General features: G+C 42.1%; 1 protein-coding gene and 1 long non-coding RNA gene across 4 annotated transcripts in view; one reads left to right on the top strand and one right to left on the bottom strand.

The window, feature by feature from the left end:
* LOC137170613 (uncharacterized) overlaps positions 1 to 14,462 on the bottom strand; it is a 56,848-nt gene that overhangs the window by 27,949 nt on the left and 14,437 nt on the right. The window lies entirely within an intron of this gene.
* ntng2b (netrin g2b) overlaps positions 1 to 14,462 on the top strand; it is a 66,575-nt gene that overhangs the window by 46,012 nt on the left and 6,101 nt on the right. The window lies entirely within an intron of this gene.

Here is a 14,462-nt window from a genome sequence, read left to right as displayed (position 1 = left end):
GAAGAGGATTGTGGTGTTTTGATTTATTGAATTATGGCTGTGTTGCAGCAAATGGAAAAAAAAAAAGAAAAAAGGTAGACGGGAAGAGGAGGCTTGATACACAAACTGAACTAGTTTCACATCTCTCTTCTTTCACTTGTGCTCACTGTAGCCCTAAAAACTTGATGCAAAGGATCCTGGGAATGGCATAAAGCCCTCTGGGAAAGTGGAACATACAAAGAAAAAGGGAAAGAAAGGGAAAAAGTTGAGCAAGAGACAATTAAAAATGCAGTTAAAGTGGGATGTGTGTGCTCGCTTTGTCTCTAGAAGATATATTGAATCGAGAGGCTATGTGTGAGTGTAGAGACAGTAAATCTCAACATAAAGAAGCACACCCATGAGGAGATATTAATGTAATACAATACAGTATATAGCATCCTATGAATATTCATATTCTGCGTAAATACAGTAAAAAAATAAGAGCAGAGATAATCCTCTTTCTCTATTATGGGAGGGAACAAAGAAACAAGCACAAGTAGCAGTCAGATTTTATGACATTCAGATAAAAGGAAGTGCATGTCATTTCTTCTTTCTCTTCACACCCAGGGTGAAAGTGTAGTGATGAAGGAGTTTCTCAAGCCTCCCTTGACTCTCACAGCTTTTTCCCAAGCCCAGGGCGAAGGTCCCTGATGGGGCAATCCACTATCTGACAGAGAGAGAAGAGGAAAGGAAAACAAGGTCTCGGAGGAAGACGGGAAGGGAAAGAAGGCAGATGATATCAGTAATCTTTACGTGCTGCAGTATCAACCTAATTATAAAGTTCTTAATGTTTAGGTTGCTGTGGAAAGTATAAAACTCCACAAGATGTCTTCTCTTGTTATGTTGATCATAATTGTCGTGTGTCAGTCTCTCATAAATCACACACAAAACAAACTCATCTGAGCATGGAGAGAAAACGGGGGAGGAGGAGGAGGATAAAGAAAAAGAAAGACTAACTGAAAAGCCAGGTATCTCTTTTAAATATAACAGTGGTAATGTTCTTATAGATACTGTAGTTTACTTGCAGTAATGAAGTTGGTGGAGTTAAACTTGACAGCTCACAGTGAAACCTAACAAATTAAAACAGCAGAAATGTATCAAACTTCATCTCTTCAGTGACATCATAGTCTGTCGTCAACATAAGCTGTCGAGCTAAATCATAATTTTGGCACAAACAGTAGCATCTTATTTTTATCTGAGACAATTACTGAAACTGGGGCCAAGAAAGGAAAAACTGGCGGTTTAGACTGTTAATTTATGGTTTAGGTTGTTGAGAAAAGAGCATATAAAACGTACGTCATCAGATGTTTTTGCTTGTTATGTCAATGGCGATTGTGGTGTGTCAGTCTCCCACCATACTGAGAAACACGTACATGAGACTCATGGCCACAAAACGTCATCTGAGCACAGGGAGGAAAGAAAAGCTGAAATGAAAGGTATCTCTTTTGCATGTACTGGAGCTAACTGTAGTGCTGGCGATATGCAGTAGCTAAACTTTCACAGCAAGTTTAACTTCAAGCGAAAAATGGCCCCTTGAAAACTAAAGACTGGAAAAGCAGACATTTATCTACATTTCTGCTCCTTATGTTAATTAAGATTTTTGCTGTGTCTGAGGAACACAGACGAAATAACGGTCATAAAACAACAACCCCACATGAGCACAGGAAGAAAGGAGGAGGAGGACAAAAAAGAAAGAAACACTTAAGAGACAGGTATCTCTTTTATGTGTAGTGGTGGAGAGATAAAAATCTGTTTCAGTAGATGTAAATGTACAGTATATACTGTAGTTTACTTGTGCAGAGGTGTAGTAGACCAAAGTTAAACTTGGCAACATACAGCAAAACATTGTCCTCTAAAAAACTGCAAACAGCAGACGTATTGAAATTCTTGCTTGTTATTTCAGTCTCCCACAAGTCTGAAGAGCACGTATACGTACATGAGCCTCATGGCTACAAAACAACCTCATTTGAGTACGGAGAGGAAAGGGAGGAGGAAAGTAAAGGTATCTCTTAATATGTAATAGAGGCAATGCTCTCATAAGCCCCGTTCACACATGCAGTCTATCCCTGAAACATGCAGGAACATTTCCTGCATGGGGTCATGTGTGCATGGGAGCAGGGATCGATATTCAGGGGAATCTGTACCGCCAATTTCACCTCAAGATCTAGTAACATTTCCGGTACGGTTGTGTTGTGAACGGAAGCAGTAACATTGCAGGGTCAAGCACGCAAAGGGTTACATCCGTCTGACGAAACATGCTTTCACGTTGACCGAGCGAACCAATCACAAGACTCCACTGATGACGTAATCTGACAACTAACTAGCAATACAAGCTCCTTTTTCAACAATAACTGGAAACGTCTAGAGACGTCATCCGCTGCGTACACTTACATCGGGCCTTGCTCCATCTTCTTCTTCTTCTTTTGAGTTTTATGGTGGTTGGCATCCATAAGTATTGCGTGACCGCGATCTGCTGGACTGTCCCTCGCCCCATCTATTCGGGCACTGCCATGGCAAGTGTGAAACTCATGACGGAAATGCTCCTGAATGTAGCTGCATGTGCAAATAGTGAAAATCACTAGCAGTGCTTGAAAGATTATCCCAGTAATTTAGCAGGAACTATGCTTGAAAGAGGCTATAGATTTATATAATATAGTTTGCTTGTGCTGTAGGAAATATGCAGTAGATAATCTTTCCTCACAAGCTTGGCAACTTGAAATCTGGAAACAGCAGCCATTTCCCTACATTTTTGCTTGTTATTATTAATAATAATTGTGTGTGTCAGTCTCTCACAAGTCTGAGGAACACATACATGAGACTCATGGCCACACACAGGAGGAAAAAGAAAGAAAAGCTGAGATGAAAGGTAACTGTTTTATATGTACTGCAGCTGTAGTTAACCTGTAGTGGTGGATAAACTTTCACCATGAGGTCAATCATGCCCCTAAAAAGTAGGAAAAAGCAGAAATGTGGCTAATGTTTTGCTTGTTATTTAAATGACAATTGTGGTGTTTCAGTCTCCCACATTTCTGAGGGACATGGACATGAGAGTCATGGCCACAAAACACCAACCTCATCTCACCACGAGGAGGAAAGGAAAGGTATCTCTTTTACATGTAATGGTGGCAATATCTTTGTATGCTTACATGCTGTAGTTTATTTGTTGTGCAGGAAATATGCAGTATATGCAAACTTTTATTGCAAGTTAAATCTGGATGCTCACAGTGAAAACTGGGAAAATGAAAATAGCAGACACGTATCTAAATGTATCTCTTCAGTGACATGATAGCCCGTCAGTCAACTTAAGCTATGGAGTTTAATCGTAATTTTGGCACCAACGGTAGTGTCATATTTTTATCTAAGACCATCACTGAAGCTAAAGGACAAGAAATTAAGTGAAAGAGGGCTACGCTATTTGTTGTTTAGGTTGCTAAGGAAAGAGCGTATACAATTTTCCTCGTAAGGTGTTTTTGCTTGTTATGTCAAGAACGATTGTGATGTGTCAGTCCCACACAAGTATGAGGAACACGTACATGTAGCCTATATGAGACTCATGGCCACAAAACAACCACCTCATCTCAGCACAAGGTGAAGGAGAATGCAATGAAGGCTGAAAAGAAAAATATCTGTTTTATATGAAGCAGTAGCAATGTTCTGTGGATTTATATATTGTAGTTTACTTGTGGCACGGTAAATATGCAGTAGATAACTTTTACAAGTTAAACTTGGCAGCTCTCAGAGTAAAATGAACCTCTTTTTTAATCTCAGATGAAACTAAAGGCCTAAGGAAAGGGAAAGAAGGGATGCAGTGAAAGAAAAACAAATGGACATGTTGTTTATTCAATATTTAAATTCCTGAGAAAAAAGACATCAATTTTTCATCAAGATGTTATTTCTTGTTATTTCACTGGCGATTGCGCTGTGTCAGTCTCCCACAAGTCTGAAGGACATGTACATGAGACTCATGACCACAAAACAACAACTTTATCTGAGCACAGAAACAACAGGGAGGAGGAAAAAGAAAACTCAGGTACTTCTTATATATGTACGGTGGCAGGTATCTACTACCAGTATATAAAAATGTATATATTGTAGTCAACTTGTTGTGCCAATACGCCACAGATCACTAGCAAAGCTTGCCAATTCACAGCAAAAAATAGTCCCTTCAAAAGTTTAAATAGCAAAAATGTACCTACATTTTAACTTATGTTAATGATAATTGTGATGTGTCAGTCTCCCACAAGTCTGAGGGACATGGACATGTACTTGAGACTCATGGCCACAAAACACCAATCTCATCTGAGCACGGACATGTAACTCATGGCCACCGAACAACATTATCTGAGCATGGGGAAGAGAGGGGGGAGGAGGAGCATGAAAGGAAAGGTATCTCTTTTATGGTAGTTTTATATACTGTGGTTTATCTGCAGTGGTGGAAATATGAAGTAGATTCATAACAATTTAAACATGGCAGCTAGCAGTGAAAAATGGGCCCCTGAAAACTAAAAACTTGAAACAGCAGAAACGTATCTAAATTTTTGCTATTTATGTTTATGACGGTTGTTGTGACAGTCCCCCACAAGTCTGAGGAACATGGACATTTGCATGAGACTCACGGCCACAAAACACCAACTTCATTTGAGCACGGACAGGAAATAAAAGCTGAAAGGAAAGGTATCTCTCTTATGGTGGCAATGTTATTGTGGTTTTATATACTGTAGTTTACCTATAGTGGAAATACAGGAAATATGCAGTAGATTCACTACAATTTAAACATGGCAACTAGCAGTTCAAAATGGGCCCCCAAAAACTAAAAGTCTATCCAAATGTTTGTTTTTTATGCTAATGACGGCTGTTGTGACAGTCCCCCACGAGTCTGAGGGACATGGACATGTACATGAGACTCATGGCCACAGAACAACAACTTCATCTGAGCACGGGGTGGAAAGGGAGGAACATAAAGAAATGAAAGGTATCCATTTTATATATAGTGTTGGCAGCAATTTGTGGTACATTTACATACTGTAAGTTTACCTGTGGTGCAGTAAATATGCAGTAGATAATCTTTCCTCATGAGCTAAACTTGGCAACTCACAGCAACACCACCATAAATGTATCTAAATTTATTTGTTCATCAGCATAATAGCATGTCTGTAAATTAAAGCTATATAGCAAAATCTTAATTTGACATAAGCGTCAGCATTATATTTCAATTTCTGAGAATAGAAAAGAAAAACACAAAGACGTTATTGTTTAGACTGCTGAGAAAAAGAATATCGAATTGTGATGTTTAAGATTGTTTTCTTAATGATGTTATTGGTGTGTCAGTCTCCCACAATTCTGAGGGACACGGACATGAGACTCATGGCCACAAAATACCAACCTCATATGACCACGGACACGAGGCTCATGGCCACAAAACATCAACCTCGTATGAGCACGGACATGAGGCTTACGGCCACAAAACACCGACCTTGCACGAGGCTCACGGCCACAATACACCAACCTCACTTGAGACTCATGGCCACATAACACCAGCCTCACACGACCAGGGACATGAGACTCACGGCCACATAACACCAACCTCACACGACCAGGGACATGAGGCTCACGGCCACATAACACCAACCTCACACGACCAGGGACATGAGGCTCACGGCCACATAACACCAGCCTCGCATGACCATGGACATGAGACTCATGGCCACATAACACCAACCTCGCATGACCACGGACATGAGACTCATGGCCACATAACACCAACCTCACACAACCAGGGACATGAGACTCACGGCCACATAACACCAGCCTCGCACGACCACGGACATGAGACTCACGGCCACATAACACCAACCTCGCACGACCACGGACATGAGACTCATGGCCACATAGCACCAACCTCACATGAGACTCACGGCCACAAAACACCAACCTCACATGAGACTCATGGCCACATAACACCAGCCTCACACGACCAGGGACATGAGACTCACGGCCACATAACACCAGCCTCGCACAACCACGGACATGAGACTCATGGCCACATAGCACCAACCTCACATGAGACTCACGGCCACAAAACACCAACCTCACACGACCAGGGACATGAGACTCACGGCCACATAACACCAGCCTCGCACAACCACGGACATGAGACTCACGGCCACATAACACCAACCTCACATGAGACTCATGGCCACATAACACCAGCCTCACACGACCAGGGACATGAGACTCACGGCCACATAACACCAGCATCGCACAACCACGGACATGAGACTCATGGCCACATAGCACCAACCTCACATGAGACTCACGGCCACAAAACACCAACCTCACATGAGACTCACGGCCACATAATACCAACCTCGCACGACCATGGACATGAGACTCATGGCCACAAAACACCAACCTTTCACGAGCACGGACATGACACTCACAGCCACAAAACACCAACATCACATGAGCACGGACATGAGACTAACGGCCACATAGCACCAACCTCACATGAGCATGGACATGAGGCTCACGGCCACAAAACACCAACCTCACATGAGGTTCAAGGCCACAGAACAACAAGCTCACATGAGCATGGACATGAGACTCATGGCCACATAGCACCAACCTCACATGAGACTCACGGCCACATAGCACCAACCTCACATGAGGCTCATGGCCACAATACACCAACCTCGCTTGAGCACGGACATGAGACTCATGGCCACAAAACACCAACCTCACATGAGCAAGGACACAAGGCTCATGACCACAGAACACCAACCTCAAATGAGCATGGACATGAGGCTCACGGCCACAAAGCACCAACCTCACATGAGACTCATGACCACAAAACACCAACTTCACATGAACATGGACATCAGACTCACGGCCACATAACATCAACCTCGCATGAGCACGGACATGAGACTCATGGCCACAAAACACCAACCTCGCATGAGCACGGACATGAGACTCACGGCCACAAAACACCAACATCACATGAGGCTCACGGCCACAATACACCAACCTCGCATGAGCACGGACATGAGGCTCACGGCCACACAACACCAACCTCACATGAGGCTCACGGCCACATAGCACCAACCTCACATGAGACTCACGGCCACACAACACCAACCTCACATGAGGCTCACGGCCACATAGCACCAACTTCACATGAGACTCACGGCCACAAAACACCAACCTCACATGAGGCTCACGGCCACACAGCACCAACCTCACATGAGCACGGACATCAGACTCACAGCCACATAACACCAACCTCACATGAGACTCACGGTTACAAAACACCTACCTCACATGAGCACGGACATCAGACTCACGGCCACATAACATCGACCTCGCCTGAGCATGGGCATGAGGCTCATGGCCACAAAACACCAACCTCACATGAGCACGGACATGAGACTCACGGCCACAAAACACCAACCTCACATGAGCACGGACATGAGACTCACGGCCACAAAACACCAACCTCGCATGAGCACGGACATGAGGCTCACGGCCACATAGCACCAACCTCACATGAGCACGGACATGAGACTCACGGCCACAAAACACCAACCTCACATGAGCACGGACATGAGGCTCACGGCCACAGAACACCAACCTCACATGAGTACGGACATGAGGCTCACGGCCACATAGCACCAACCTCACATGGACATGGACATGAGAGTCAGGGTCACAAAACACCAACCTCGCATGACCATGGACATGAGGCTCACGGCCACATAGTACCAACCTCACATGGGCATGGACATGAGAGTCAGGGTCACAAAACACCAACCTCGCATGAGCACGGACATGAGGCTCATGGCCACATAGCACCAACCTCACATGGGCATGGACATGAGGCTCACGGCCACATAGCACCAACCTCACATGGGCATGGACATGAGAGTCAGGGTCACAAAACACCAACCTCGCATGACCATGGACATGAGGCTCACGGCCACATAGTACCAACCTCACATGGGCATGGACATGAGGCTCACGGCCACAAAACACCAACCTCACATGAGACTCACGGCCACAGAACACCAACCTCACATGAGCACGGACATGAGACTCATGGCCACATAACACCAACCTCACATGGGCATGGACATGAGACTCATGGTCACAAAACACCAACCTCACATGGGCATGGACATGAGACTCATGGTCACAAAACACCAACCTCACATGGGCACGGAGAGGAAAGGAAAGGTATATCTTTTAGATGTATTGGTGGCAATCTTCTAGTAAAATTGACCTCATATTTTTGCTTGGTATGTCAATGACGATTGTGGTGTGTCAGTCTCCCACCATTTTGAGGTACATGAGAGTCATGGCCACAGAATAACAACCTCATCTAACCACGGTGAGAAAAAGGAAAGGTATCTATTTTAGATCTTGTAGATTTACCATAGCTGTATAGACGATATAGACTACTTGTAGTGCAATAATTAAGCAGTATATAAACTTTGAGTTAAACTTGGCTGAAAAATGGGCTTCTAAATGGAAACAAAAAAATGTATCTAAATTCATTTGATCAGTGACATGATAGTGTGCCAGTCACCATAAGCTATAAGGCTAAATCTTAGTTTGGTATACATCAACATCATATTTTTATCTGAGATAATGGAAAAGATACAAGGAAGAAAAGGAAAAGATGGGTAGACTAGAAAAGGAACATTAATTTGACACTGGGGATGCCATTGAAATACATTCAATGCTGTTTCCGTGTTTAGGATAATGTCAATATTGTAATTAGGGAATATTGTAATTGTTATTCACATTAGATCAATCGGTGGCAAATTTCAGACATGAAATGAATGAATTTTACCAATGTGCACGGCTAGCAGCTAGTTAGCATGGCTAGCATCATTAGCATAGCCGTGCCGTGCTGTGCATAGCCCATAGACTGTATCAAAATAAGGTGTAGCTGCGGTGTTTCCAGTTTAACAATGTCACCATGCTGGGCAGGTGACAGTTGTGTTTATGGTGTTTGTGTCACACAACTGACAGACTGTTAGCCTAGTATGCCAGTGTTTCCCCTATAATTGTACAGTGAGATCGAGAACCTCCACCAGGCAAAAAAAAAAAAAAAATTAATGAGAAAAAATAACAACAAATATACATTCATTCAGAAATCAATAGCGTTTGGGAGCCTCTGTGCAGTGCTGTTCCGAAACGTGAGTCAACCTCTGTGTGTTACCTAGGAAACTCTTGGTAGCGTAGCTCCTTCTAAGGAAGAGGGCAATGCATAATGTGTGTACGTTGCAAGTGAGTGGTTGAGTGAGAGAGCGAGTGGCAAAGTGACGTTGAATGCGAGCAGAGCAGAGGAAAAGGTTAGCAGTAAGTTGTCGGTCTGGCAGCAAATGTACAGTACAGGCTACAGTGTATGGGTTGCAGCAGCTTCTCAAGACCGCCCCCCCTAACCCCGACCCCTGCCGCCACCAGGACTAAGCACTGAACCTAGGGGAAACACTGTTTGCTGCGATGTATCGTTAATAACAACGTAGGTGTGTAAAATAGTCATGGATATCCCTAATAGTAATAACAAGTTTTAAATACCCTCATCAGTTGTCTGATAAACTAATTATAGATAGTACAAAAATATTGTGCTTTATGATACATGTAAATTAATGTTAAACTTTCTAAATACCCATACAGAATGCATTAAATGATGCTGTTTGTAATGATGTTTGAAATACTTAAGATTAGTCAGTCACGTTAGAATATGTGGGAATAGGATTTATGTTAGAAAAGGTTTCTTATAAATAATTAGATGTTGTTTTGTCAGTTGTTCTATCTAGTTTTGTAAAAGAGCCTGAGATTATCTGTCAATATAGATTGATTTGTGAGCTGTTGCCCCTTTGTAGTGCACAACTTCATTGAAAAACCTGAGAGGGAAAGATGGAGTTATGCAACCCACAAGTCTCATGGAAAAGAGGATGAAGACAGAGACGAGAAGGAAAAAGAGAAAAAGAAAGGTAGAAGTTGAACATACAGTGTAATAGCGCAGTGATTCATAACTGGTTTCAAGATTGGGACCCAAAATGTATCATGAAGTTTTTATATAACATGCTCCTCAGAGCTGCTTCCTTAAGGTTGATGATTGGGATCGCTTGAGCTCTCAGACATTTTTATTCCTACAGCCTTCATCATTGTCCACAGACTGCAAAGTTAGATGTCTAAATGCACTTGATGTATTTTCAAGACAAACCATGACAATCATTTTCCAGAGAATTCTTACTTTAAGTTTTAAAAACCCATTTGCGTGAGTGTTTTGAACAAAATCTGTTGTTGGTGCATTCATGTGCAAGTGGGAGGGGAAGATGAATGCATTCATCATTCTGAAAACCTACGTTATGCTTAAAAATAATCTATACCAGTTTGCCAGTCCACTCTAGATATTACAAACCGTCAAATATTGAGATGTCGAATCATATTTGACTTGAAAACTCTGCGTCAGGTGCATCACAACAGTATTTCCTTGCAAACAGACAAATAAAATATTTTGGCTGCCTTTTGGGTCTCAATCAGTTAAGAAACACTGAAGTAGGTGAAGATTTTCTCAGCTTTATAGAACAAAGCAACCCTTTCTTTAGAGTAGAACCATGTAGGAATCCCATCCACCTAATCCATATGACCTATATATAGTGCTGCAGGTGAAGGTACAGTAGATGACAGTAGCACCGGTGGATGATGTGGAAACACAAATCTTAAACAAAGATTCCTTCATCCCTCAAGGGCTCCTGAAACTCTTGATCTCAGGAGAGCCCCAGGCCAGAGAGTTGTTTGGAATCATATACGATGATTTCAAAGGTAAGAGATCAACACGAAGCAGCATGTAGTGTGAAGATACAGACAGGAGACTCAAGCTTGGTTGACTCCGCTGGATTCTTGGTTTAGATCAGTGGATTGTAAAGTCTTTCTGTCATTTGACTAAAGTGTGGAATTCGTGTTTTAAGTAGAGAACCTGTGGAAAAATTTCCTTCATTGCATGTTTTATGTTTTTCATTTTGCTCATTTTTCCCTCCATGCATCTGTGACTCCCTCCTGGTTGTATTTGCTTTATGTGTATGATCAAGGTAAGTATCTACACTTAAAATTCATATCAAACCATCAAACAGTTACCTACAATGACATCCCTGTTTATTGATTTTTAGAAAAGATGCTTGTTAGCTAAATATAGCATTATTCTTTCAACCTCAGACTGATTCTATAATGTAGGCATCTCTCTCTTTCTCTCAATATAACTGTCCTTCACTGTTAACAACCCACAACTGATAAATACCAATAAAGCAGCATCTTGACTCGTAATGTTAATTTGGTAAACAATGTCCCATTGCCTCTCTAGTCTGTGGAGTAATTGGCCATTTATATTTAATTAGGCAGTTCTTCCCCCCACTGCTTGCATGGCTCCCTCAGTGCTGAGAGATGCACTTTATGGTGCTCCTCTTGCTGGCTTCCTTTAAACCAGCTCATTAATATTTCAGCTGGCATCATCAACCAAACAATAATAAAATAATAATGTGATGGCTGATTAAACAGCTAAACTCCGACTTTTTAACGTGCATTTAAATGTGTATTTGCATAAACATGCCTGGTAAACGCCTCTTTAGAGGACAGTGATGCCTTGCAGCACACTATTGCAGCCAACTTCTAAAGCTTAATAAAACCTTAATTAGGTACCAGCCTCAGCCAAGATAATCGCAGCGAGAATGTAGAGCAATACCCCTCCACCTCTCACTGCACCCCTCTGCACAATGCAGATCTCTCTAAATTATATCAGGCTTTCATTTCTCTCTCTGTGGAGAAATTACACGAAGGTTTTTTTTTGCCATTCTCCACTTTTTTTTTTTTTTAGCTTTGGTTTTAGGGTGTGAAATTTGGAAGAAGTCTTAATTTATCACTCGTACAAGCATGTAGAGTAAAACCTGCAATTAGGGGTGGGATATCTGGCCAAAAAAAAAATATCACAGACTACTTAATCGCAATCACGATCTAAATTGCAATCTTTTTCTCAATTTTGAAATGCCCTGTAGGCTATAGCCAGATTTGAAACAGCCTAAGAATTTCTCCATTTACAAAACACAATATTGCATTAAAGGTGCTGCACAGGTTTCAAAATGGTGATTAAAACATAAGTTTAATTTGAAGTTGTAAACAGAAGCCAAAAGATAACATAATCACAAAATAACACTTTTCAAGTACTCACAACTCAATTTAAAAAAAACAGCAAATTAGTAATATGTAAACAACACATGACAATAATGCCACCTGTGCTGAAAACCCTCTCCGACGGTGCACTGGTTACTGTTATATACAGGGTTTTTTTTGTTTGCCTGGTGCACTTTCCACCATTCCAAGGGATCCACCTCACTGTCAGTCTCAGGTATAGAGAGGTATGGTGCCAGTTCTCCCTCAATTACCACTTTCAAGGTTGGTGAGGAAGATGTGCATGTGGTTGTTGAGGCGTTTGATGCCTTGAAGAGACTAGCTAGACTTTTCTTCTTCTTCTTTGTGGGCCCCTCGGGTTTAGCACTTTGTGCGGCAGATGGTGTTGCTGAGATGCTGTAGTCACAGTGGATACAGAAAAGAGGGCCTCCAGCTCTGACACAGCTTTAGATTTAACTCTCTCTCTCATCACCATCCACATAGTGGAGCTTGAACCTGGGGTCAACCAGGGATGCCATGTCCAGCAGGTCGTCTGTGCTTGGATCCTTATATTTTTCGCTTAGGTAATCAGTTATGCTTTCCTGAGCGTCTTAATAAGGTTAGTGTTCTCAGCATCCACACTCAAGATACAAGATATTCACTTGCAAGAGGTGGAGTGGGGCTTCAAGTAAGACTCACATAGTCCTCACCAGAGAGTGCATCTGTGAAATCTCTGAGAGGACTGAGGGCCTTCTTGACAGATTCCAAAACGTCTATATCTTGCCAAGTGTGCACAAGATGTCTTGCTTTTCTGTCCACCTTCAGCACCTGTTGAATGGCTGCCTCCTTTTCCAGGACCCTTTCAGTCATCTTCAGGGGTGCTGGGTCCTTTGCACTTTTTCCTATGAAAAGGAGAAACATGTGTACATCAAGTCAAAAACAAATTCATCATGGTCATATTAGAGACTCATGAGCAATAAACAAAAAGAACTGGTGTCTCTTTATAGGCTGACAATTTAATAATCACTTTAATGCTATAATTAATAAATAATAAGAGTGATCTAACAAAGCAAATGAATAAATAATGCGTTCTTGATCATATATGTATATTATTATGATTATGATGATTATTATTATTCACATTAGGATATTGTGCTTATTGTGCTTTACTCACTTATTGCCAGATGCAGTCTGCGCCTAAAGCACTGCAGCCGAGTCCAGTTGTTGAGGGTTAATGCCTTCACCATGTTTGCGCTGTTGTCTGCGGTCATGCAAGCCATTTGCTCTTCACTTAGACTCCAAGACTCTAATGCTTCCCTTAGGTTGTGGGCAATTAGCTCCCCAGTGTGGCCCTCAGGGCAGTAATTAGTTTGAAGACATGCACTCTTCAGCTTCCAGTCATCAATAAAAGGGATGGTGAGACTCAGGTATGGCCCAGATGTACGATTGGACCATAAGTCGCTTGTTGTTCCAAAGAAATGCATGCTGAATTTGAGCAGCAACCCTCTGTTGGCATCCGGCATACATATGGGGGATGGTGGTATTGGAAAGATATTTGCAGCTTGGCAACTCATACAGCAGATTTAAAGTTTCCTCCAGCATTTTAAAATCCTACGTTTTCAACAGCTTTGAATGACACCATATCCTTCAATGAATAGATTGTGACCGCCTCAGTTACCTCTGTCCGTCGCTTGCTGCTTCAGTCGTGTTTTTTTGACTGCTCAAATGCTTTGGTCAATGATAACTGTTTTGTTTTTGTCTCGTGAGATGCTGACGAGTGAGGCTGTGCCGCCCTGAGTGAAGTACTGTTGGCATATTGTTTCAGGTGCTTTCTTTTAAGGTGGTTGAACAGGTTTGTTGTATTACCTCCAGAAAAGCCCACCGTTGCTCGACAAAGTTTACTGATAACTTTGGCTTGGGAAATCTGACAGTGCAGAGTCAAACCATTCCCATACCACTGATGTTGAGTTTTTTTTGGCACAAGCTCCTCATCTACCATGCCGCTAGCTGTAATTCACATTGCATCGTTTACAATATGTCACTCAAGGAAAAGCCACATGAAGTAATTTGTCCAATCAGCATAGCCATCTAGTTGGCCACATCTATGAGGTTATGTGAATTTTGGAAACAGAAGTAACATTAAATTCATCTGAAAAGTAGATTGTGGACCCCTTCAAGATCAATCATGATCCTAAATCACCAGATTGCCCACCCCTACCTGCAATCAAACTCACATAATTCATGAATTACAAAGAGAAATTTTAATTAAGCAC

This window comes from Thunnus thynnus, chromosome 19 (assembly GCF_963924715.1).
Source record: "Thunnus thynnus chromosome 19, fThuThy2.1, whole genome shotgun sequence".
Classification (NCBI taxonomy): domain Eukaryota; kingdom Metazoa; phylum Chordata; class Actinopteri; order Scombriformes; family Scombridae; genus Thunnus; species Thunnus thynnus.
Note: the sequence above shows the minus strand (reverse complement) of the source record. Positions and strands in the feature narration are given on the sequence as shown.